Genomic DNA, 24,578 nt, shown 5'->3' on the forward strand with positions numbered 1-24,578 from the left:
GGGGAGGGCACAGATAATGTTTTGGTATACGCACTTAATCTTATGTATAAGGCACACCAGGATAAATAGGGGCGGCTGGGGACTGAGTATGGATACCTTGCTGCCGAAGCAGCCATGAGGTAGTGGCCAGCTTCGGCGTCCTCCAAACTAAAAGGCCCCATTTCAAGTGCAAGCTAGCAGTATGGAATTGCAGTCTGGGCGTGGGTGGGTGGCAGGCTGCACACTTACACTTGCATTAAAAGAAAACATAGCAGATGCTAACTTCTGTCATCATCATCATGCTCCTCAACTTGGCACTCTCAACTCCACCGATGGAGAAGTCAGGGCCCACCGGAGGAGTCTGGTTCTCTGGTGGGCTCGTCCAATGCTGCCTAAAGCAGGCCGGGATAAGAAAAGTGTGTGGGGGGATGTTCCAAGGAGAAATAGGGGCGGCTGGGGACCGTTTATGGACACCCGGCTGCCCCCAGGCGGCTGGGGACCGTGTGTGGACACCCGGCCACGGGGCGGCTGGGGACCGAGTATGGACACCCGGCCGCCGGGCGGCTGGGGACTGAGTATGGATTCCAGGCCGCCAACACAGCCATGACGTGTTGGCCAGATTCCGCCTCCACATGCCTAAAAGGCCCAATTTCAAGTGCAAGCAAGCGAGCAGTATGGTATTGCAGCCTGGGGGTGGGTGGGTGGCAGGCTGCATACTTGCGCTTGTATTGCAAGGAATGGGGGAGGTACAATTGAACACTGCCCTGGGACTAGAACTTGCATGGGGATAGTTGCAAGTCTGCATCTTCTGATGCGGCAAGGATCACTTATGATGGGCACACTTTTAGACCGTGACCTGGGAATCAGAGATGCTTCCAGAGGTCTTCCCCATGCTGTTCCCATGTCTTTTCAGCACTTTATGCATGTGTCACACAGCACATGGCCAGATAAGGTTGTAAAATGTTAAAATGACATTTCCCGGTGAATGCATTTGTCATAGTTGAAAGCAATACAAAAGTGCAAAAACGCATAAAAAATGCTACTTGTGAACATAGCCGAAGGTGTGGAGGAGTATTTTTGTTTTTGGTCATTTATTTTAACTTATACACAAGTCTTTTCCCTGGAAACGATGTTCCTTAACATATTTCACAGGAAAAAAGTTTCACTTTCGTTTTTGAACGTTTTATTGTGAGCCCGTAAAAGTGGCTTAATGCCTCTGACCACGTTGTTGACAGCAGTGACCTGAGGGTCAGAAATGCTTCCTGGGGCGATCCCCATGCTGTCTCCATGTCATTTGAGCACTGTCACTATCGTTTTGGGCACTTGTTAGGCTTTTAAAAGACTGCCGGGGGTGCCACCGCAAAAATGCTCGAGTCTCCCATAGACTAACATTGGGCTCGTTGCTCGGGTCGAGCACCCGAGTATCACGGCAAGCTCGGCCCGAGCTTCGAGCACCCGAGCATTTTAGTGCTCGCTCAACACTAATCACCTGGTATCTGGCTGTTTCCCTGACTGATTTTATCTATGGATTCTGTTCCTTATTCTGCCCCTCATTATTTTGACCTGGCTTCATTTCACAATCCCTGGTTTAGGCAAGCTCTTCTGGCTAGCAGCTACTTATTGGACACAACCTAAGGAGCCCCGTTAAGTTGAAACCTTCTAAATGGAGTGGTGAGCGATAAGTCTTGCCAATGTAGACTTTTGGACCTAATGGTCTCTGACTGCAGGAGCACTTGGACTAATTTTCAAAAAAGGTGACTTTGATATTACCAGTACTTTTGATTTATCTACACATACATGTGCATATGCATGTATAGACCTTATACATTAGCATTTAAGTTCCATCTAGGTCAGTATCAAAAGCACTTGAACAGTGTGTGTTTCCATGTGGTGCCTCAATAAAGCACTATAGTTTCTGGAGAATACATCCATAATGTGGCATAGATAATAATAACCGAACATGCCACAATTTTTTTCTTGAAGATTCTCAGGTATTTCAAAGGACCATAAATGGATCAAGACAATTTGTATAGGTATTTTTTACATAAAATTTTTTGGTTCAATAAATAGAAAAAAAAGCATAAAAGAGGAAATAAATTTCAGTTAACCATAAAACTGAAAGATCTTTCCAATCCTATTCAATACTCAAAGAGGGTCTGTCACCATATTATACAATAAAAACTGCATGCATTATGAAATAGATTTTTTAAACCCAATGAGGCTGGTGTTCTATCTTTGAAAATCCAAGTCAGAATGCCTGTATAATGATCTATAAACTCAACTTTCCTTTACAAAGCCTGATTGAATGATCATTAGTGTCCTCCTCCTTTCTGCTGCTGTGATCTCACTAGGTTGACTATACTGGGACTAGAGGGAAGGTTAGGGAGCTGCAACGCTGAATCCAAACAGGGTGAAGATAATCCACTGAAGGGTGCCGGTCCCACTGGTGAGTACAGCCACATGAAGAAAACAAAAAGGAGAAAATCGGCACTCCAGAACTAAAAAAGGTCATAGTCATAGCGCTATGACTAATGGCGCAACCCTAGCGTCAGAAATGCGCAAGAATTTTCTCCTTTTTGTTTTCTTTATACTGGGACTGATAAACTCTATTACTGTACTACTCTTTAGCCATACTCTTAAAATCCAATATAAGATGAGAGACTGAATATGCGGCAATCACCAGTGGTAAAAAAAACTTCAGCAGACTTTATTCCAAGCAGATAAAATTACAGCATGTGAAGCACTACAGAACAGGGACCACAGCCGTTTCGCTCTGAGAAGATGCTTCTTCTGGAGACCAGGAAGAAATTGCTGCTTGGCGCAAACTACTGTAGTTGTTGTCTGTGTTCTGTAGTGTTTTACATGCTGTAATTTTATCTGTCTGGTATAAAGGCAGCTGAAGTTTTTTTTACACGTGTGAGTGCCGCATATTCATTCTCTCATCTCATATTGGACTTTTATCTCTTTTTGTATTTTGCTGAGCACCACCCACATGTGAAGAATGTTTTTGGTTAGAGTGCTGTTACTAACTCTCTATTTGGACCGTGCTCATAAAATGCTAATTTCAGGATTTTACAGCTATTTTTGACATATTTCTTCAAAGTAAGTCCATCAGCTTCATCAGGTCTGCAAAATCTATTTAATAATGCAGTTTGTAATGTGAAATCTGGTTACAGGTCAGCTTCAACTTCTTCCTGGTATCCAAAACATACACGATACCTTATATAGTGAAATACATTTGCCAACTACCCCTAACAGCAGCAATTTGAACTAGCTCTGATCGGTGCACTTTAACTACTTAAAATGATAACGGCAATAAAGGTCACCCTCACCCTGGTGTTTGTAGTTCTATAAAGCGCAGACTTTAAAGAACCATATTTTCCAGATAGAAGATAAGACTAATACACAAGAGACTAAAGCAACTCAGAGTTTCCTATGGGTAATTGAAATTGAATGTAATAGGCCAGACAATCCCTTTATCAGCACAAAACAATATAGACATTTTAAGTAAGTGTGGCAGCAATAAGGAATTTGTGGTCAAAAAAGACATCACATGATGGGATATGTCACATAGGTTTGGACTGGCACACAGGAGAGCAGGAGAATCCTCCGGTGGGCCACCACCCTCTTATATGAGCAGTGCTTGGCCCACTATACTTGAATCACTATGTACAGACAAAGGCAGCATCTTATTCATTTAACAATTTACCCAGTTCAGTGTTACAGAAATTTGTGATTGAGGATAATGTCACATTTCAATGTAGCTGAAAAGTGGGGCCCTGCAGTTGGTTACTGGCGGGCCCTTGGCATTCGAGTCTGACATTGATATTACATGATTATGTGATAACTTTACAGACATGGCCATCCCATTTATTCTAAGAATACATTTTTTCTGTTGGATGTAAAAACAAACTATCTAATCTAAACATTCTTCCGTCATGAGATGACATTGAAGACTTTATTATGTTAAAAAGACTATTAAAAATGAATTTGAAAACATCATAAAATCTGCTTGAACTTTTATAATTAGTTTGGGCATAAATAATTACGTTTACAGTCAATTCTGATGGCTCTCACTTAGGAAGGCAATAAGCTCAACATTATTTTCAGCTCCAATTATTTTAAGGATTTAGACTAATCAGAAGAACTAGCATAAGAGGTGTGAGCAAATATCTTCCACAATAATCTCCAAAAACTTCATAAAGACTGTAGATATGTTTTGTGCCAATCTATTAATAAAACATTTTCTACTATTGAAATACTAAATAAGATAGTAAGGGAACTCATTTTGACAGGGATCATAAGCTACCTTAATTTAATGAATACCACTCCATCCATCATGGCCCATAACGAAGAACATGAGGTGGCTTCTCTACTCTCCTTGTAAGTCACTGCATGACCACCATGACAACTTTTGAGAGCATCAGTGCCAGATTAAGTTTAGTGGAGGCCAGAGTTAGGTCTGACATTAACGATCCAAGTACAGACCACAACTTTTGGACCAGTCGCAGGTCTTTTGACCCAAGCTCAACAGTCTTATAGGCATACACTGTGTGCAGAATTATTAGGCAAGTTGTATTTTAGAGGATTATTTTTATTATTGATCAACAACTATGTTCTCAATCAACCCAAAAGACTCATAAATATCCAAGCTTAATATTTTTGGAAGTTGGAGTGGGTTTTTTTTAGATTTGACTATCTTAGGAGGAAATCTGTTTGTGCAGGTAACTATTAATGTGCAGAATTATTAGGCAACTTAATAAAAACCAAATATAATCCCATCTCACTTGTTTATTTTCACCAGGTAAACCAATATCAGTGCACAAAATTTAGAAATAAACATTTCTGACATGCAAAATCAAAAACCAAAAAAATTAGTGATCAATATAGCCACCTTTCTTTATGATGACACTCAACAGCCTTCCATCCATAGATTCTGTCAGTTGCTTGATATGTTTTCGATCAACATTGCGTGCAGCAGCCACCACAGCCTCCCAGACACTGTTCCGAGAGGTGTACTGTTTTCCCTCCCTGTAGATCTCACATTTTATGATGGACCACAGGTTCTCTATGGGGTTCAGATCAGGTGAACAAGGGCGCCATGTCTTTATTTTTTTGTTCTTTTAGACCTTTACTGGCCAGCCACACTGTGGAGTAGTTGGATGCATGTGATGGAGCATTGTCCTGCATGAAAATCATGTTTTTCTTGAACGATACCGACTTCTTCCTGTACCACTGCTTGAAGAAGTTGTCTTCCAGAAACTGGCAGAAGGTCTGGGAGTTGAGCTTCACTCCATCCTCAACCCGAAAAGGTCCCACAAGTTCATCTTTGATGATACCAGCCCATACCGGTACCCCACCTCCCACTTGCTGGCGTCTGAGTCGGAGTGGAGCTCTCTGCCCTTTATTGATCCAGCCTCTAGCCCATCCATCTGGCCCATCAAGAGTCACGCTCATTTCATCAGTCCATAAAACCTTTGAAAAATCAGTCTTAAGATATTTCTTGACCCATTCTTGACGTTTTATCTTATGTTTCTTGTTCAAAGGTGATCGTTTTTCAGCCTTCCTTACCCTGACCATGTCCCTGAGTATCGCACACCTTGTGCTTTTTGATACTCCAGTAACGTTGCAGCTCTAAAATATGGCAAAAGTGGTGGCGAATGGCATCTTGGCAGCTTCATGCTTGATTTTCCTCAATTCATGGGCAGTTATTTTGCGCCTTTTTTGGCCAACACGCTTCTTGCGACTCTGTTGGCTATTTGCCATGAAACCCTTGATTGTTCGGTGATCACGCTTCAAAAGTTTGGAAATTTCAAGACTGCTGCATCCCTCTGCAAGACATCTCACACATCTCACAATTTTGGACTTTTCAGAGCCCATCAAATCTCTCATCTGACCCATTTTGCCAAAGGAAAGGAAGTTTCCTAATAATTAAGCACACCTTATATAGGGTGTTGATGTCATTAGACAACACCCCTCCTCATTACAGAGATGCACATCACCAGATTTACTTAATTGGTAGTTGGCTCTCAAGCCTATTCAGCTTGGAGTAGGACAACATGTATAAAGAGTAGCAAAGTGATCAAAATATGCATTTGCCTAATAATTCTGCACGCGGTGTATATGAGGCTCTTGAGTTGGGTCAGAAGACCCACAGCTGACGCCGACATTGGACCACAAATGTGTGAGACCGGATTTAGACTGATGGATGCCCATTGGTGATAGCTCCTTTCAACAGATGGAGTATCATATAATGTATGGCTTACTTTGAACATAAGCATGAGATGATTGTCATGGATTCCATTGATGTCAAGAGTATGACCATCTAATGTATTTGAAGGGGACCTCACTTTCTCCAATGACAACTGTTTGGGAAAAAGTTAAACATATGGTGACTTAACGTTCCCAATCTTTTGTTCAATCGTGAAATAAGTGAAGGGAGGCACAAATAACCTATTTTAAGGACCTCTAGTTAGCAGGGCCATGTTTATACAGCTCCTTTAAAGATGTATTTTTCACCATGATTACAGACAATAAGCATCCTCACCAGCTGTCCAGGGGTGTAACTATAATAGGTGCAGGGGTTGCAATTACTGGAGCCTAGGGAATCCAAAAGATTTCTTTGGCCCATATGAAAAGACTATTATTATTAAAGACCTAAGATAATTTGGTGCCCTTTTGGAAATTTCAGATCGGGGGCCATGAGCTTTAAGTTACACTACTGCCACTCTACATAGATTATCAAGAAGAGGAGGCAGAGTAACACATGAATGCAAAATTAGCAACACATGACTTCAAAATCAGACTACACAGAGATTGATTGTAGTCTGTAACTATGGAGACACATACCTCTGCATAGGAGTGACGTACACATTCAAAATTTGAGGCTTTTAACGATTTAGATGAAAATATAGCAATTTTGGAGCTCTAGAAATGGTTGCAAGAATTCACACCTTTTAACAGAGCAGCTGTATATCTTAAGTGGAATTTTAAGTCATTTCCACGTTGTTTGGGTGTAATGAGGTCCTCCGCAGCTGTGCCACTCAGCTATTCAGATGGTAAATGCTGCTGTTGAGTGCGCTAAGATGATTTAGGAAAACTCACTCTGCGTTCGCTGTTGTTTGTTTGTAGTCTCTGTGAACGTAATAACGTATGAATAATAGTCTAGAGCTCTCAAGTTTATTTTTTTAAAGTGTTCTGGATACAATTTAAATGAGATCATTACCCTAGAAATGGAGCTTTTCTTAATTAGAAGCAATCTAGGCATTCATTTTGGTGGAGCTAATTGATACCATTAAACCGCTGAATGTTTCCCAATTTTACCAGTTAAAATGCACCTGGTGCTTTCTCAATGGAGTCAAATCTGGACAGAAAGAAGACGGTTTACAGGGACTGGGTGCATTCAATGTACGTATTCATGCTTGTTATGTAACACTCTTCCTATGCACTGATTGTGCTCACATATTTTATACTCCGTGTATGTTTCAGAGACATCAGAAAAGACGAAATGTCTATCCTATCCACAAATGCCCGGCTTTTTTTTATTTAACCAAGTGTCTATTTCTTTGACAGTTCTAATGGGGGTCACGGCATGGTAATAAATTATAACATAAGTTACCCTCAGTCACAGAATGTGCTCGGATGGTCAAGGGTAGATAAAATACTTGGGCATTTGGGGTTCAATAAGGGCTCATGGCCAAAGGATGTCCACAGATACATAGTTTATGTAAATTTAGGTACTCCTGGTTTAGGTTTGAGGAATTTCAGTTTCAGCAAAAATACGAGACAAAAAATTCAAAAAATATGCAACGTTTTTATTTACTTTGCCAGTTCCTCAAATTTTTTAAGATCTTTGATTAATGTTATTCAATGTGGACTTTGACTGTTTACTTGTATAGGAGGAAAATATGACCTGGTCAAATGTAAGACAGCTACAGTATCTATCTATCTATCTATCTATCTATCTATCTATCTATCTATCTATCTGTCTAGAAACAAAAAATGGAAGCAGAAATAAAAAAAAATGTAGTAACCATATGGGGCAATGAAGTTCTATAGTTCCCACTATTTTGGGAGCGCTGCATCCATTTTTTGTTTCTGCTATTCAGGTTAGGCTTATATCTGACAAACTTTGCATCCCCATTTGTTCTTTTTTTTAATATATAAGTGGTACTGCTTTTTTGCTTTTTCTATCTATATATCTATCTATCTATCTATCTAACTATCTCTCTATCATCTATCTATCTATCTATCTATCTAACTATCTCTCTATCATCTATCTATCTATCTATCTATCTATCTATCTTTAGAAAAATAGAGTAGCACCTTTAGGAAATAAGGGTGCAAAGCCTCCTTGGTACATACTAAACCATTCAGATATAAAAGAAAAACTGGAGGCAGCACACCAAAAGAGTATACGAAAATTGATTGTTTATTTCAAGTTTTTCTTTTTTATCTGAATTGTTTGGTATGTACCAAGGAGGCTTTGCACCCTTATTTCCTAAAGGTGCTACTCTATTTTTCTAAAGATAAAGAGAAAAAGTAAAAAAGTAGCAACAATTGTACAGTGGGGAAAAAAGTATTTAGTCAGCCACCAATTGTGCAAGTTCTCCCGCTTAAAAAGATGAGAGAAGCCGGTAATTGACATCATAGATAGACCTCAACTATGAGAGACAAAATGAGAAAACAAATCATGAAAATCACATTGTCTGATTTGGAAAGAAATTTTTTTCAAATTTTGGTGGAAAATAAGTATTTGGTCAATTACAAAAGTTAATCTCAATACTTTGTTATATATCCTTTGTTGGCAATGACAGAGGTCAAACGTTTTCTGTAAGTCTTCACAAGGTTGACACACACTGTTGCTGGTATATTGGCCCATTCCTCTATGCAGATCTCCTCTAGAACAGTGATGTTTGGGGCTGCCGATGGGCAACACGGACTTTCAACTCCCTCCAAAGGTTTTCTATATGGTTTAGATCTGAAGACTGGCTAGGCCACTCCAGGACCTTGAAATACTTGTTACGAAGCCACTCCTTCGTTGTCCTGGCGGTGTGCTTGGGATCACTGTCATGCTGAAAGACCCAGCCATGTTTCATCTTCAATGCCCTTGCTTATGGAAGGAGGTTTGTATTCAAAATCTCACGATACATGGCCCCATTCATTATTTAATGTACATGGATCAGTTGTCCTGGTCCCTTGGCAGAGAAACACCCCCAAAGCACGATGTTACCACCCCCATGCTTCACAGTAGGTATGGTGTTCTTTGGATGGAACTCAGCATTCTCCTCCAAACAAGACGAGTTGTGTTTCTACCAAACAGTTCTACTTTGATTTCATCTGACCATATGACATTTTTCCAATACTCTTCTCGTTCATTCAAATGCTCTCTAGAAAACTTCAGATGGGCCCAGACATATAATGGCTTAAGCAGGGGGACACATCTGGCATTGCAGGATCTGAGTCCCTGGCAGCGTAGTGTGTTACTGATGGTAGCCTGTTTAAGGTTGGTCCCAGTTCTCTGCAGGTCATTCACTAGGTCCCCCGTGTGGTTCTGGGATTTTTGATCATCGTTCTTGAGATCATTTTGACCCCACAGGGTGAGATCTTGTGTGGAGCCCCAGATCGAGGGAGATTATCAGTGGTCTTGTATCTCTTCCATTTTCTAATTATTGCTCCCACAGTTGATTTCTTCACACCAAGCTGCTTGCCTATTGCAGATTCAGTCTTCCCAGCCTGGTGCAGGGCTACAATTTTGTTTCTGATGTCCTTCGACAGCTCTTTGGTCTTCACCATAGTGGAGTTTGTAGTGTGACTGTTTGAGGTTGCAGACAGGTGTCTTTTATACTGATAACAAGTTCAAACAGGTGCCAGTACTACAGGTAATGAGGGGAGGACAGAGGAGTCTCTTAAAGAAGAAGTTACAGGTCTGTGAGAGCCAGAAATCTTGCTTGCTTGTAATTGACCAAATACTTATCTTCCACCAAAATTTGAAAAAAAATTCTTTCCAAATCAGACAATGTGATTTTCAGGATTTGTTTTCTCATTTTGTCTCTCATAGTTGAGGTCTATCTATGATGTCAATTACAGGCCTCTCTCATCTTTTTAAGCGGGAGAACTTGCACAATTGGTGGCTGACTAAATACTTTTTTTTCCCCACTGAATATCAAAAAAGAGCAAATGGGGGTGCAAAGTTTGTCAGATATACTGTAAGCCTAATGTGAATAGTAGAAACAAAAAGTGGATGCAGCATTTCAAAAATAGTGTAAATATAGAACTTTAATGGCCCATGTGGTTATTACGTTTTTTGAGTGCTGCTTCCATTTTTTGTTTCTAGATACAGTAGATAGATAGATATATATATATATATATATAGATAGATAGATAGATAGATAGATAGATAATGATATAGATGAATAGATGCATATAAAGTAGAAGTATATAAAAACATTGCATATTTTTTGACATTGTTATCTTGTTTTTTTTTATTGAAACTGAAATTCTTCTTACCTAAATTTCAACAAACTGACTACATATCCTTTAAATATTTATAAAAGAAATATAACTTCCATTACTATGGTCATCATTTATTTTTATCTTTAAACTAAAATATGAAAAAGAATGACAAAAAATAAATAAACTAGAACCACACAACTGCCGAAGTCACAGCTGCGTCTACTTACACATTTTGATCCTGTTCCTATTTTGTGACTGCAGCAAATGCTTATTTGTCCTGAACCTCTCTTGGGGCAAGATTGCTAGCAATATTTCCTACATTAGTAATGCGTTTTTGTTCCCCCTGTGGATGACTGAGCTTGGCACTGTCAATGCAGCTGGCATCTCCTGGGCAATATCCAATGAAGATGTACTGTACAAGTTTTTCCCAGAATGTTAGAAGTGGATTAAAAGAATTTTCAAACTAACAGAATATGTTATTTCATTGCTGGGACTCAATACATAGTAATAGTAAGGAGCAAAACATGTAGAATGTCCGTCATTCCATTAGGTTTGTGTATGATATAGGCATTGGCTATATCCATGACTATCTATCTATCTATCTATCTATTTGTTTATATATAAAGTACAGACCAAAAGTTTGGACACACCTTCTCATTTAAAGATTTTTCTGTATTTTCATGACTATGAAAATTGTACATTCACACTGAAGGCATCTAAACTAAGAATTAACACATGTGTAATTGTATACTTAACAAAAAAGTGTGAAACAACTGAAAATATGTCTTATATTCTAGGTTCTTCAAAGTAGCCTCCTTTTGCTTTGATGACTGCTTTGCACACTCTTGGCATTCTCTTGATGAGCTTCAAGAGGTAGTCACCGGAAATGGTCTTCCAACAATCTTGAAGGAGTTCCCAGAGATGCTTAGCACTTGTTGGCCCTTTTGCCTTCACTCTGCGGTCCAGCTCACCCCAAACCATCTTGATTGGGTTGAGGTCTGGTGACTGTGGAGGCCAGGTCATGTGGCATAGCACCCCATCACTCTCCTTCTTGGTCAGATAGCATAGCACCCCATCACTCTCCTTCTTGGTCAGATAGCCATTACACAGCCTGGAGGTGTGTTTGGGGTCATTGTCCTGTTGAAAAATAAATGATAGTCCAACTAAACGCAAACCGGATGGAATAGCATGCCGCTGCAAGATGCTGTGGTAGCCATGCTGGTTCAGTATGCCTTCAATTTTGAATAAATCCCCAACAATGTCACCAGCAAAGCACCCCCACACCATCACACCTCCTCCATGCTTCACGGTGGGAACCAGGCATGTAGAGTCCATCCGTTCACCTTTTCTGCGTCGCACAAAGACTCAGTGGTTGGAACCAAAGATCTCAAATTTGGACTCATTAGACCAAAGCACAGATTTCCACTGGTCTAATGTCAATTTCTTGTGTTCTTTAGCCCAAACAAGTCTCTTCTGCTTGTTGCCTGTCCTTAGCAGTGGTTTCATAGGAGCTATTTTACCATGAAGGCCTGCTGCACAAAGTCTCCTCTTAACAGTTGTTGTAGAGATGTGTATCTGCTGCTAGAACTCTGTGTGGCATTGACCTGGTCTCTAATCTGAGCTGCTGTTAACCTGCGATTTCTGAGGCTGGTGACTCGGATAAACTTATCCTCAGAAGCAGAGATGACTCTTGGTCTTCCTTTCCTGGGGTGGTCCTCATGTGAGTCAGTTTCTTTGTAGCGCTTGATGGTTTTTGCAACTGCACTTGGGGACACTTTCAAAGTTTGCCCAATTTTTCGGACTGACTGACCTTCATTTCTTAAAGTAATGATGGTCACTCGTTTTTCTTTACTTAGCTGCTTTTTCTTGCCATAATACAAATTCTAACAGTCTATTCAGTAGGACTATCAGCTGTGTATCCACCAGACTTCTGCACAACACAACTGATGGTCCCAACCCCATTTATAAGGCAAGAAATCCCACTTATTAAACCTGATAGGGCACACCTGTGAAGTGAAAACCATTTCCGGTGACTACCTCTTGAAGCTCATCAAGAGAATGCCAAGAGTGTGCAAAGCAGTCATCAAAGCTAAAGGAGGCTACTTTGAAGAACCTAGAATATAAGACATATTTTCAGTTGTTTCACGCTTTTTTGTTAGGTATATAATTCCACATGTGTTAATTCATAGTTTTGATGCCTTCAGTGTGAATGTACAATTTTCATAGTCATAAAAATACAGAAAAATCTTTAAATGAGAAGGTGTGTCCAAACTTTTGGTCTGTACTGTATATCTATCTATTATATCTATCCCCTCATATCCATAGTAGGGTAATTACAAAGTGAACATAAGGAAAGTCCTGCCTCTGGTTTAACTGATTCCTAGGAGGGAAGCAGATGAGTCGGACACACCATCATAAAATCTAGCAATTTTTGTTAAAAAAAAATTTTTAAATAAGAGTCCTTGCTTTCTTTTCTGGAGAGCACAACATGTAAATGCTGCAGCCAATCATTAGCCACAGAGTTGACTTGTTGAGATTGAAATGCACCAAAAGGAAAAAAGTTATCTATATAAAATGAGTCATGCACACTGAATAATATTTAATATACTTTCTAAATTAAAAAGGTTGTCCACTAGTTTTTCATTGATGACCTATTGATGACCGCTGTCCGGAAATACTCACTTGCAGAACTGGCCGTCTTCTGATAGTGGCCGAAGCTTGGTAGTACTCATACGCCTCCGATTCAAATCAATAGGAGGCAGATGTGCAGTACCTGGCAGTGGCCACTAGAAGAAGATGGAGCAGCTTCACACGTGAGTATTTCCTGCCAGTGGTGGCCACCACTGACATCGATAACACCTGATCAGAGGGGATGCTGTGTGTCGGACCCCGACCGATCAGACATTGATGACATATCTTCGGGATAGTTCATCAATGAAAAAGTAGTGGGCAACCTCTTTAAATCAGTTCAAATAATCCATGGGGCAAACAATGCATTAAAAACATGTTAACAGTGCATAAAAGTACAAAACTATGTACAAGGCCAACCAAAACTCCATGATTAGTACTGGGGTCAAAAATATCCCCTATCTCATCATACAAGAAGGCAAACCCACTAGCATAGAAAATACCGCATATACTATGCAGTGTAAAGTGCCAAGTGCATAGAAAAATCTGTGCAATATATGAAGGTCCAAGATAATAAATAAACCAAATAAAGTATATCAATAAATAATAAAGTAATAAATATAAAAAAATCTAAAATATTATCAAAATCAATACTACAAAAAAACCAAGGAGGGTTGCCAAAGGAGAATAAAGGGTAAGCGGTATCCCCAAGTGCATCATTACCAATGTGACTTCATATATGACGAGAGAGAGGGTATTTTTGACCCCAACATTTATCACTGTGCTTTGGTAAGTTTTGAATTTAGCTAATAAACTATATTAATTATTTATAATTAGTGTTGAGCGAGCATGCTCGACACTGCTCGGTACTCGCCCAAGCATCTTACTACTCGGGATGTTCAGCGAGCACTGAGCATTTCCGGGTTACTCGGGCGGGAGCTCGGGTCTCCGCCCTGCACGTTTGGCGCTCTTTAAAGAGCCAATGAACATGCAGGGATTGCCAGCCAGTCAATGTAATGCCGCAGGCATGTTGTTTGTGGGCATTACAGTGATTGGCTGGCCGCACAGCGTCACCTTGAGTATTTAAAACCGGGCGCCGCCATCTTGGACACAGTCGCTCCGGATCAGACAGTGTAGGGTCAGTGCTGCAGAGCTAGGGAGAGATTTATCCTGCAAAATAGTTAGTGTAGGGTCTCTAAAACCTGCCAAATCAAACAAACAGTCCTTCTCAGGACTAATATCCATCCCAGATATCAGGCAGGCAGGCTGTATAGGAGACACAGTAGTTATACCAACAAACACTGCATTACAGTCTTGTGTGCTCCTGCTGGTCAAATTGCTAGACTCATCCCCAGGTCTCAGGGGCCAGGAAAAATCCTTTTTTTTTCATCCAAATCAAGTTTGTTTGTTTTTTCCTCAGTCAGACAGTACAAATGCCCGTCTTATTATTCTTTTGGTATTCCCCCCCCCCCGCAAAAAAAAATTTGAAAGTCTCGCTGACTGTTCAGACACCAATGTATTTGTTTAAAAGAGTCTGGTGTAGGCCAGAGAAATACAACTGTGTTTTTCCTCTTCCACGGTTCAAATCTGAGTGTCATCAACCTACTTGCCTTTTTTCCATAAAAAAAAGCAGTTTGAGTGTGTCGCTGACTGTTCAGACACAAATATATCTATTTTAAAAAGTCTGGTATACACCAGGAAATTATAACTGTGGCTTTGCAGTTCCACGGTTCAAATCTCTGTATTATCCACTTTTTTGCAGAAAAAAAAACATTTTGAGTGTCTCGCTGACTGTTCAGACACCAATATATCTGTTTAAAAGAGTCTGGTGTAGGCCAGATAACTAGAACTGTGGTTTTCCTCTTCCACGGTTCAAATCTCCTTTTTATTACCCTTTTGCCATTGATAGTGCGACTATAAGCTATTTTACTTCATTTACAATGGGCAAGGCGCGTGGCCAGGGACGTGGAACTGCACGTTTTGGTGATGGTGCGTGCAGAGGATGGGGCCGTGGCCAAGGTGAAAATGTGCCACAACCAACAGCCACATCTTCTCACTCCCAGTTCTTGACCTAATTACTAGGGAAGCACACAACAGCACCACTATTGCAAACTGATCAGTGTGAACAGGTTATTAATTGGATAGCAGATAATACTTCCAGTCACCTGGGCACCACCACCTCCGGTCTGTCATCCACACTGTCAAGTGTTAGTAGCCGTGAGTCTCGACTGCATACTCCAGAAGTTGTGGAGTACCAGCTGCAACAAGGCCGTCGATATTCAGGTCAGACTCCACACATAAGACCTCAGGAGTGGACCTGGATGTCTGACATATGTACCATCCTGACAAACTTTGAGGAGTCCACCAAGATGGTGAGTGGCGATGACGCCGTCATTAGCGTCAGCTTCCCACTTGTCTGTCTTTTGCAACGCTCTCTGCAGAGAATTAAAGAGGAGTCATTGCAGCCAGAGTATGATGAGATGGATCAAGAAGCCATAGCGGCCGATTACACACAGCCCAGACTCATCTCATCCCAATGTGCATTGGGGCACAATGAGGGAGAAGAGGAGGAGGAGGAGGAAGAAAAGGAGCTGGTATCATGCGCTGTAGACTGTAGCACCTGTACAACTGTCACACCGTCGGTTCAGAAAGGGTGGCCTGAGAACAGGGGGAAGGAGGAGGAGAGCATGTGTGGCACCCCAGGGGTCTGGTTTTCCACAGTAATGTAATGTTATGTCTGAGAGCAGGTGGGAGGTCCTTTGGTCAGGGATCCTGTGCATGCCACACCTCCTGCCCAGTCTTGGGAGGGGAAGAACTTCCCCTGTATAAACCCTGGGCTGAGGCAGGGTTAGTGAGTCCAGGAGAGTAGAGACAAGAAACAGTCATAGGAAGAAACAGCTGGAGCTCAGTGGGAGCAATACTACTACGAGTCAGGGGCTGGCAGCTGCAGAGCTCGCCCTGACTGAGAAGCTTTCTTACCGGACCCGGCGTCCGAGGCTGTGGGGACTAACTCTTACCCAGCAGCAGAAGCCGACCGGCAGGGGATTTCAGGTCCTCAGGCCCAGAAACCCGAAGGCACGGTCACACGTGTGGGACCAGCACCGCCATCGTGGAGCGGAAGCCAATAGAAGGCCCCGAGTCACCGGCCATACGGGTGAGCACCACACGGTACACTCAGGGACGTGGGCTACTTATATCCGCTTCTAGCAAGGTAGCCAGAAGAGTACAGTCAGTTTGGGAGGCCTACAACTCCGCCTGGCCAGGGGAGATCCCATCTGCTCAAGGACTGACCAGGCCCCGTTCGCTAGCAAGTACTCCGGGAGGGTCTATCGTTGTTACCAGTAAAGACCCTGAATTACACCGCACCGTCTCTGAGTGGTTCCTGCTACCCCCATCATCCACATCTGCTGCCCTGAGGCCATACCCCTCCCGTTGGGGGTTATACCATCTACGCTGCACCATCCATCCACCGGCCTCAGCGGACTGTCCTGCAGCGGCAGCTCCATAGCTGCATTCAACGGGTGGCGTAGTCGTCCTGCATCTACCGCTGTTACATCGCCGCTCAGTTTGACTCCCTGGGCACGGACCGGGTCACTGCCACGAGACTACAACCCTCAAGAGATCCGGCTCCGGGTAAGCTCCCGCGTGCGCAACGCAGCGCGACACAGGCCCAGGGGCGCGTCAACTTTGGCGTAGTCGGCAGGATTTCGTGCCCGCAACCATCGGGTACTGCGTGCCTGAAAAGCAAAGACTGTTCAAACTTACCAGTGGTGAGGTTTCCCGCCATCCGGCGCCATCTTCTGCCTTCTTCCCGCCGTCCGCGAAGTTTTCCCGCCATCCGGCGCCATCTTCGGCCTTCTTCCCGCCATCCGTGGAGTTTTCCCGCCATTGGACGCCATCTTGAGGACGCCGCGCAGGAAGAAGAGGGGCGTGGACTTCGAAAGCGCGCGAGAACTGAAGCCCCGCCTCACGTCCGGACGTTGCGTAAGGTCCTGGAAGGAGCCCAGCAGACGCCGACGTCACCGGAGCGCGACGGAAGGTCCTCAACCCTGACGATCTACTGCGGAGCCGCGGCCTACGGAACAGGATCATCGCAAGGTAGGCCACGGTCCACTAGGGGGGAGGAAGATGTCGGATACGGAGGAGAGCTTCACTGCCTCAACCCCCGCCAGCGCCACCGCTGCTGCAGTTATGCCCTTCACCATGCCCTATATCCCGGGAGCAGCTTGGCTACCCCAGTACTCAGGGGAGTCACATACCCTGCATGACTTTAGAGAAAAGCTGGATAGCCTCTTCCAGGTGTACCCCCTCACAGAAGAGCAAAAAGTGAGCATCCTGGTGGCCCAACTAACCGGGGCAGCTAAAAGGGAAGTAAAATCCTGGCCACCTGGGAGGAAGACTGTCGCAGGGATACTAACCCGGCTGAAGGATACCTTTGATACCCGCACCTCAGCCGAGATTAAGCTTAGATTCTACGGGTGCAAGCAGCGAGCGCATGAGAGTATAAGGGACTATGCACTAAACCTACAAGAGGCCCTGAGGGCCATTAAGCAGACCGACCCTGATGGAGTGGGAAACGAGGACAGGCTGTTGACCGAACAGTTTATAGAGGGACTGTATTGTAATACCCACCGAACCCAGTTGCGGGCAATGGCCTTACAGGATCCCCATCTGGGCTTTGCACAGTTCAAGGACAGAGCCATCCGGGTGCTCCGAGAACCGGCACCGGGTGGCGTTGTGACCCACAAGCGCCCTGCTATCACTTACCACCAGGAGGCGGCGCCCTTGTCGGCAGGGCCTGTGGGAGCTGATGCGCAGGCTTTGGACAATGACCCGGCTCCAGACCTACACCATCAGGTCCAAGAGCTAGCTAAGAGCGTTGCTGCGCTAACCCAAACTGTGCAGTCTTTACAGGCTTCCACCCCAGGGAAGATCCAGCTGGCATCCGGACCGGAGGACATCCCGTGGCGTCGACCAAGGAGGACCCCACCGGCCAGAGGAAGACCCAGTGACCGATACAGCGAGGACGGACGACCCATCTGCCGCCGCTGCAATCAACCTGGACATATGGCAAGGTACTGTTCTTTAAACGGGCACAACCTGGGGTAGAGGGCCAACCCCCAGGAAAAAGATCACCAGGCCCATCGAACTGGCGCGACAGATATGTGGGAGGACGTCCAGTCTTGCCTGTGGTACTGGATGGCATTCCCATGAGTGCCCTACTGGACACCGGGTCACAGGTCACCACCATCCCATACGTGCTCTTTAAGCAGTACTGGAATGACTCGGATATTACCCGCTACCCTGACGACGACTTGAGTATCATCGCCAGCAATGGCCAGCCCGTGCCACAGATCGGATTTAAAGAGGTGACCATCAAAATCGGTAGAGTCGAACTGGCAGCACAGGGACTGATCATTGTAGATATTGACAAACATGAGAGTCACCCAAAAATAACTCTAGGAACTAATGTAATTGAAAATTGTCTTGCAGAGGTGATTTTCCTTTTACAGCAGGTTGCCAAGAACGCCAGCTCCGGCGAGCAGCGGGTGCTCCAGAAAGAGATCCGGGCACTGATGCGACGGCAACAGGTGGAACTCTCCGGCGGTGAGATTGGTAGCGTAAGAATGTGTGACCCTTTTCCTATTGCCATGCCCCCAAAAAGTGAAATGATGATTTGGTGCCGGGCAGCTATTGGTCTGAGAGGTAGAGATTACCAGGCAATGGTAGAACCAGTTTACTCAGACAGTAGGCCCACCATTTTGACAGCACGGGGGGTGGTCAATGTACGCCATGGGAGGGTGCCCGTTCGCATAATCAATATCGGGGAGAGGGAAGTGTACCTGCCCCGGTATGCCACGCTAGCCAAATTATATACCATTAACCAAAATTCTATACAATCTGTGGAACCCTTGCCTCCATCTCATCCGGAGGAAGGTAACGGCTCTAAGAAAACAAAGGAGGACTGGTGTCAGCAACTACATTTGGGTACTGACTCCAGTCCCTCACATCAGAAACAGGGAGTCTATCGGGTGGTTCAAGAGTACGAGAGAGTGTTTAGTAAACACCCGTTAGACTTCGGGCGAGTCAAGGGGGTAGAACACCACATCCCCACGGGAGACCATCCTCCCATAAAAGAGAGGTATCGACCCGTACCCCCTGCACACTACCAACACGCCAAGGGGATGCTTAGAGACATGAAGGAGGCTGGGGTGATCAGGGATAGCTGTAGCCCCTGGGCAGCTCCACTAGTCTTAGTCCGAAAGAAAGACAACACCATGAGGATGTGTGTAGATTACCGGAAAATCAATCGTATCACACACAAGGATGCGTACCCCTTACCAAGGATAGAGGAGTCATTGGCTGCTTTAAGATCTGCTAACTTCTTCTCTACCTTGGATCTCACAAGTGGGTACTGGCAGGTTCCTGTAGCAGAGGCGGACCGGGAGAAGACCGCATTCACCACCCCGATGGGACTTAGCGAGTTCACCTGCATGCCGTTCGGACTCTGCAACGCACCGGGAACCTTCCAACGACTAATGGAGTGTTGTCTGGGCCACAGAAACTTCGAGACGGTCCTGTTGTACCTGGACGATGTCATCGTATATTCCAAGACGTATGAGGACCACCTGAAACACCTGGCGGAAGTGTTCGAATCTCTGGCAAGTTACGGCCTAAAGGTGAAACCCTCCAAGTGTCACCTCCTGAAACCAAAGGTGCAGTACCTGGGACACGTGGTGAGCGCTGACGGAGTGGCTCCCGACCCTGATAAGATCACCGCAATTAAGGAATGGCCAAGCCCCTCCAGCGTAAAAGAAGTGCGGCAGTTCCTCGGGTTGGTAGGCTACTACCGAAGGTTTATTCCCGGTTTCACCAAAAAGGCAGCACCTATGCAGGACCTCCTGATAGGCCAGTCCCGGAAGGCCAAGAACCAGAAGCCGCCCTTCAAATGGGAGGAGCTGGAAGAAGAGTCCTTCCGCCAGCTGAAGATGGCCCTCACGGGGGACGAAATCCTGGCGTACCCGGATTATAGCCAGCCCTTTATCCTCTACACCGATGCCAGTAACATCGGGCTAGGAGCCGTACTGTCCCAGATCCAGCAGGGGAAGGAACGAGTAATCGCCTACGCCAGCCGAAAACTGCGACCCACCGAAAGGAACCCCGAGAAATACAGCTCATTTAAGCTAGAGTTCCTGGCCGTAGTATGGGCAGTCACCGAGCGCTTTAAGCATTACCTCGCTTCTTCCCGGTTCACCGTGTACACGGATAACAACCCGTTGACACACCTGGACACGGCAAGACTCGGTGCCCTGGAGCAGAGGTGGATGGCCCGTCTGTCCAACTACGAGTTCACAATCAAATACCGGGCAGGACGCTCCAATACCAACGCGGACGCCCTGTCCAGGATGCCCAACCTGCCGGACGGAGGAGAAGATCCGGAGGGACTGGAAGAAGTTGAACTCCCTGCGTTCCACCGTCATGGGACTATTCAGTATTCCCACCAGGTAAGGAGTAAGCAGACTGCTACGTTGAACCCCTTACCCCACTACAACTGGGCGGAAACGCAAGACAGCGACCCTGCCGTCCGACTGGTGAAGGAGATGCTGACTCGGCCGGAGGCTCGCCTTGAACCAGACGCTCCGGAGGAAGCCAAACAACTATGGGCAGAGAAGAGTCGACTGTTCCTTTACAAAGGGAAGTTGTGCCGCAGAATGGTTAACTCCCGGGCGCATGAATTACTCTGGCAAGTAGTGGTGCCACGAAGGGACGCAGCCATGGTGATGGAGGCATACCACGACGGAGCTGGGCACTTCGGGTGGAAGAAGCTGGAGTTCCTGCTGCGCGAGCGGTTCCACTGGGTAGGCATGAGGGGAACCATTGAGAAGTGGTGCAGAGACTGTGGCCCGTGCAACCTGAGAAGGAAGGACCGTGCCAGCCAGAAGACTCCCCTGCAGTCCATCGTCACCCGGCAACCGTTGGAACTGGTAGCCTTGGATCATGTAAAACTGACCCCAAGCAGAAGTGGCTACGTCTACGCGTTAACCATCGTGGATCATTACTCCCGGTTTCTGGTTGTCGTCCCCGTCAAGGACTTAACGGCTCAAACAGCAGCTAGAGCCTTCCAGCAGCACTTTTGCCGTCCACACGGGTACCCGGACCAAGTGCTGACGGACCAGGGACCTGCCTTTGAAGCGGAGGTCTTCCAGGAATTCTGCAATCTGTATGGCTGCCGGAAGATAAGGACGACACCCTACCATCCGCAAACTAATGGACTTTGTGAGAAAATGAACCAGGTGGTAATGGATCTTCTAAAAACGTTGCCCCTGGAAGAACGCAGTCTGTGGCCCGAGAAGTTGCCCGATCTGGTGGACCTATACAACCACATCCCGGTGGGTTCCACCAGCTGTACCCCGGCTTACCTAATGAGGGCAAGACCTGGTAAGTTACCTGTTGACCTGGAAATGGGAGTCCTGACACCCGAGGACACTTCACCAGAAACAGACTGGGACACAGAGAGGCAGCAGCAGTACCGGAGAGTACAGGAGAGCGTGGAGCGAAGTCTCTGTCAGGCTAGGGAAAGACAAGAGAAAACTTACAACCAGTATGCTCCCGCTGTTCCCCTGGTACCCGGAGAGCAGGTCTTGAAGAGGAAGAGACGGCTCCACAAGTTGGATGACCAGTGGGAGAAGGACCCGTACACCGTACTGCCCTCAAGCCACGAGAACCCGAAGGTTTGTACCATCAGTAAAGACGGAGGGGAAACCACAGCCATTGTATCCCGGGACCACCTGAAGAAGTGTCCCGAACAACTGAGGAACCCTGAAGAGGAACAAGAAGACCATCGACCCGTAGAGGAAAGGGAAGATATGGTTAGTACTGTGCTCGGGGACTTCCCTCGGTCTTGGACTCAAGTCAATGGTGCAGTTGTGGTACCCGTACTCACCTTCCTCCAACCAGCATCCCAAGCACCTACGGAGCAACAGGTAGAGCTGGAAGAACAGCCGGTCCAGGAGGCAGAAGACTCCACACAAGCAGAACAGGAGGATCAACCCTCTGCTTATAGTGAGCCTGCCGTACCCCTATTGAGACAAAGAGCCGGTAGACAGCTGCCCAGTTTACCCTTGACAGCTCCTACACCCTGTAGTTCAGGGCCAGACAGTCAGCTCCGTAGGTCCACTAGGGCCACTAGAGGCCAGTTACCCGCACGCTGGAGGATTTGAAGTGTATAAATTGTTTTATTTATGTTTATCTGTGTATTGTTGCTTGTGTATAATTTTGTGTTTCCAGTTATTTTTAGGAATCCTTGGTGGATCTACCGGGAATCCTTGTACAATTAGTTGGAGCGTAACCCAGGATGGACTAGAGACTGTTAAGGACTCGGGGTAGGACAGACCCCTACCTGGTTACGTCTCCCTGTTTTGGTGAAATGGACACCTTGCTTTTCTTCAAAGACTGCACCCGGTTACGGACATGCCGTGACCACCTTTATGTGTTTCTTCTTATTGTACTGTTATTGTTGTTATATCTTGTTATGTTTTTCTAAAATATGTTTAGTCCCGGAGTACTAAATTTCACTAGGGGGGAATGTGGCACCCCAGGGGTCTGGTTTTCCACAGTAATGTAATGTTATGTCTGAGAGCAGGTGGGAGGTCCTTTGGTCAGGGATCCTGTGCATGCCACACCTCCTGCCCAGTCTTGGGAGGGGAAGAACTTCCCCTGTATAAACCCTGGGCTGAGGCAGGGTTAGTGAGTCCAGGAGAGTAGAGACAAGAAACAGTCATAGGAAGAAACAGCTGGAGCTCAGTGGGAGCAATACTACTACGAGTCAGGGGCTGGCAGCTGCAGAGCTCGCCCTGACTGAGAAGCTTTCTTACCGGACCCGGCGTCCGAGGCTGTGGGGACTAACTCTTACCCAGCAGCAGAAGCCGACCGGCAGGGGATTTCAGGTCCTCAGGCCCAGAAACCCGAAGGCACGGTCACACGTGTGGGACCAGCACCGCCATCGTGGAGCGGAAGCCAATAGAAGGCCCCGAGTCACCGGCCATACGGGTGAGCACCACACGGTACACTCAGGGACGTGGGCTACTTATATCCGCTTCTAGCAAGGTAGCCAGAAGAGTACAGTCAGTTTGGGAGGCCTACAACTCCGCCTGGCCAGGGGAGATCCCATCTGCTCAAGGACTGACCAGGCCCCGTTCGCTAGCAAGTACTCCGGGAGGGTCTATCGTTGTTACCAGTAAAGACCCTGAATTACACCGCACCGTCTCTGAGTGGTTCCTGCTACCCCCATCATCCACATCTGCTGCCCTGAGGCCATACCCCTCCCGTTGGGGGTTATACCATCTACGCTGCACCATCCATCCACCGGCCTCAGCGGACTGTCCTGCAGCGGCAGCTCCATAGCTGCATTCAACGGGTGGCGTAGTCGTCCTGCATCTACCGCTGTTACATCGCCGCTCAGTTTGACTCCCTGGGCACGGACCGGGTCACTGCCACGAGACTACAACCCTCAAGAGATCCGGCTCCGGGTAAGCTCCCGCGTGCGCAACGCAGCGCGACACAGGCCCAGGGGCGCGTCACATGGTCAGTCATCATCTTGGTGAGGACAAGGAAGTCTTGCCCGTTACCAGTCTGGCACGCATGGCTGACTTTATGTTACGCTGCCTTAACCGTGACCCTCGCATTGTCAAAATGTTGGGTGACAGTCATTACTGGTTGGTGACACTTTTAGACCCCTGCTACATGGAGAACTTTCACTCTTTCATTCCTGAGGTGGAGAGGTCTACAAAAATGGGGCAGTACCAGAAGGCCCTTGCTGCAGAACTGTTAAAAAAATTCCCATCTGAGCACGCTAGCGGCAGAGGTCACAGTTCGTTGACCAACCAAGGCGTACAGGTGAGAGAGACGCAATTCCAGTCCAGCAGAGGCAGGGGAACACTGTCAACATTCTGGGACAGTTTTCTGAGACCCGCCCAGCTTACAGGCCCTGAGGCGCGAGGTACTCTCACAAGGAGTGGAAAGTTTCAAAAGATGTTGAGGGAGTACCTTGCCGACCGTACCAGCGTCCTCCGTGATGCCTCTGTGCCTTTTAATTATTGGGTATCCAAGCTGGACACTTGGAATGAAGTTTCTCTGTACGCCTTGGAGGTCCTGGCTGCCCTACCGCTAGCGTGTTATCGAAGCGTGTTTTTAGTGCCTCTGAGGGAATTATAACTGATAAGCACACTCGCATGTCAACTGACAATGCTGACAAGCTGACCCTTATAAACATGAACAAGGGCTGGATTGGGCCAGACTTCTCATCACCACCAAATGACAGCAGAGTAACATAAAGTCAAATCCACTGTGTTGTTTCGGAAGGTGTATTCCCATGCACCTCTTCATACCAACACATGGGTATACGCTTCCTCATTTCGGCGGTTTTTTGCTCTTCTACTTATCCTCAGCCTCCACCACCACTATACCACCAGGGTGACCGTGGTCCGTGTTGTCAGCATTGCAAGTTCCTCCATCCT

Source organism: Phyllobates terribilis, unplaced genomic scaffold, assembly GCF_046119375.1.
Source record: "Phyllobates terribilis strain yellow unplaced genomic scaffold, ASM4611937v1 Scaffold_12__6_contigs__length_324123572, whole genome shotgun sequence".
Classification (NCBI taxonomy): Eukaryota; Metazoa; Chordata; class Amphibia; order Anura; family Dendrobatidae; genus Phyllobates; species Phyllobates terribilis.